The following is a 3352-nucleotide window of genomic DNA, read 5'->3' as shown; positions in this document are numbered from 1 at the left end:
CTGTTGTGCTTTGAGAATCTGTAGAATAGAAATGGCTTGACATATATGAGTTGACCTGACACCAAAGCCCAGGGATACTGAATTATCTGGCCAAGTTCCTTACCTGCAGCATGAGGATGGTGAACTTGATGATCTAAGATGCCTTTAGGTGGAGCCTTCCACAAGCACGTGTGATCTATGCTGTTGTGGATGCTCTGCTTCCTGATATGCACGGGTGAAGTCATTGTATCAGCTAGATGTACCAGCCCCTGTGATTAGTGTTTCCCATTCTCCATTCCTATCACCAGACTTTCAAGATATGCCAGCCCACACAATGCTTTGTGAGCTCTTCCCTGGGTGTAAAATCTTACTTTTTTAAAATCAAGCTTCTGTGTCTGGTTAAGGCTCTTGGCAGACCACTTACTGTCCTGTGTTTTAGGCATAATGATCAGCAACTGCACTTTTAAGAAATGGCCCATAGTTGGAGTTTGCACATCACAATGGCTTATTGACTTTTTCATTTATATATTGAAAAATATACATTATGATGAGAAAGAATTGCCTTTGTCAGTTTTAAGCATGATAATCATCATTTAAAAGTAGCTTACAGTGTAATAGTTTCATTTTACTTATATCTAAATCATATTTTTTATGGTCTTATATCTCTATATTATTTCACACAAAGCATTAAGTAAGAAACACAATTATATATACTTTCATTTTTGTAAATTAAATAATAATACATTCATTATCCCCTGTGTGTGTATGCACATAAATATGGGCAAGCCATGAGGAGGTCAGAGAACAGCTTCAGGACTCATTATTCCTTCTTCAACCATGTGTGTTCTGGGGGTCAAGGATCAAACTAACTCAGGTTGTTGGGAAGCCACTTTCCAAACTGAGCCACATCACCAGGCTTCGTCACTAGAATCTAGCAACTTATTATGAGAATGCCCTGATATTTGTGTCCCCTTTCATATTGGTATGAATATGCACTTTAAATAAAATCCCCAACATAGCTGTGTATTAGGTGCTCTATATTCTGGAAACTTGACATATACCATTACTCATATAAAATATTAAAAGCAGTAGTTTTTAGATGTTAACATCATTGATTTTAATTTTTTAAGGAATCTTTTTAAAAGAACTGATATTTCTTTTTTATTCACAACGTTTGCTGGTATTTGTTAATGTGAAGTTCATTACACATAAAAGCAAGTAAAATGTTTTTATTTGTATTATAAATATTTTATACATTTTTCATTTGTGTCTTGGCCTTATATGTTATAGTTTTTCCCTTTGCAAATCCTTGAAATGCAATAGTTTTTCATCTCCTTAGTATATTATGTTATCTGGACTTCATAGCATATGGTTTTGAAATCTTTTATGATGTGTGGAGGGGTGATGATTTAGAGGGTAAAGGCACATGCTTAAACCCTGGCACATGCTTAAACAAACACTGGGAAACTGTGTTCAATCCCTTAAACCCATATGGTGGAAGGACAAGACTCAGCCTGGCACACTGTCCTCTCAAAATGGCATGCTCCCCAAATAAATAGATGTAAAACAATGTTATCTATACCATATTTTACCTGTATGATATAGTTTAGCTTTGTGTACCAAATCAACAAAAACTACGTTTTTTATGCTATATCTTAAAAAGCTTTGCCAAAGATATTTAAGGTCCTTGTTGTGTTATTTTTCACATTTGTTATGGTTCTATTGTTTCAATTTCAAGTTTTTATTAGTTAACTTAGCTCTTTGGCCGTCTCACATGTTTATAATGCATTGGAATTTCTTCTACACACTCTTCTCTCTTCTCTCTCATCCCTGTCAATTTCTCATTTTCTCTATGAGTCACTTTCACACATTCATGACTCCTTTTTTCTCTCTTGACACAGTGAGTTTAACTAAGGTCCTCTGTATGACCATGGGTTTGGAGCTGTCCATTGGTACTTAGTAGGCTGAATAGTTGGAACATAATTGAAAACAATGACTCCATTACTCTTAGACTGTTCTAGTATCTAATTAGTTGAAACATGGTTGGTGGGGCTCAGGGGCCTCTCCCACTTACGATTGACTGATGACATGACAAGACTTCTTCCGGCCCAGTGCAGGCATAACACTGTGTTAGTTGGCATAAAAGTAGTTGCCATGAAATAATATTGTTATACCTGTGTCTGACACACTCAGAGCATAGCATTTTGCAGACCTTCTCCCAGACCTCTGGTTTTATGTTTTCTGCTCCCTCTTCCTCAGTGTTCCCTAGTCCTTAATTCACTCTTTTGTACTTACAGTTTTCTGGCTCTGAATTCCATGTAGCATTGTCTGCATTAATCTCTATCAGCATGATGTTCATTCCTGGTTAACTTCTTTTTTGTTTATATGTCATTTAACTGTGCCACACCATTTAAAGGCACAATCTAATTGTAGGTACTTGGTTGAGAGATTTTTCTGAATAACATAAATCTATTTGTGAGAACTCTCTTCAATGATTGAACTTGAGCATAAATAAAAATCACCAAGGATTTGTTTTTAAAATGTCCTATATTACTAATATTTGGTTAAACAAAATGCATTTTCTATAAACAAACCCAGCATGAGGCTAATATAAAAAGGTAACCAAGAATAAGAAATTAAAAGCTCAAGGTTGTGGCAGGATTTCATATGAACAGAACCTGAAGTGTTCAAGGGTCTTTGAGTTCTCCTTTGGATTCCAGATTCAACGTGTATGGAACCCATTGAATGTCACAGGTCCAAGCAGTTGTGTGGAAAGGAGTTTCTTCCTCCAAGGAAATGGCAGTTACCTAAGTTAACAATGGACCTAAGGTCCTGTTTATGATAATTGGTAAGCTTGTCTGTAATTTCTGGTTGGTGATGGTTGAAATGACATTGTGTAGAAAAGGGCTCCTGTAGGGCCAATCATGTCAGGTGTAGAAGGTGTTGCAGAGGTGACCAGCTGCCCAGAGCATGACCAGAGCTTGATACTCTAACCACTTAGAGTTTCTGGTACTTAGCATAGCAGTGGCCTTGTTGTATTGAGCTACATGTGGAGAAAGTTCTGGTGTAAACAAACCTTTTGGCATGGTGGGAAGAGACTCCCCATCTTCCTGTCCACTAAGTCTGATTCTGGGATTGACACATATGTCCCAGACTAGTTTTTCTGAATGAGGAAGGTTTGTCTAGCACCACCGAGTTCAAACCTAAAAAACCGCAGATTCACAAGAGCTGGACAAGTCATTCCTTTGAGCATACTGATCCCTACCTGGATGCACATACATATAGTTAGGACTTTAAGTGAGATGTATGATCTAACAATTATTTCCTCTCTTTTTTCCCCAAGGTTGCAGAAAATAGTGACCTACAGTGATTT

The sequence above is a fragment of the Arvicanthis niloticus genome, chromosome 1 (assembly GCF_011762505.2).
Source record: "Arvicanthis niloticus isolate mArvNil1 chromosome 1, mArvNil1.pat.X, whole genome shotgun sequence".
In the NCBI taxonomy this organism is placed as follows: Eukaryota; Metazoa; Chordata; class Mammalia; order Rodentia; family Muridae; genus Arvicanthis; species Arvicanthis niloticus.
The sequence above is the reverse complement of the archived record's forward strand: the minus strand, read 5'-3'. Positions refer to the sequence as shown.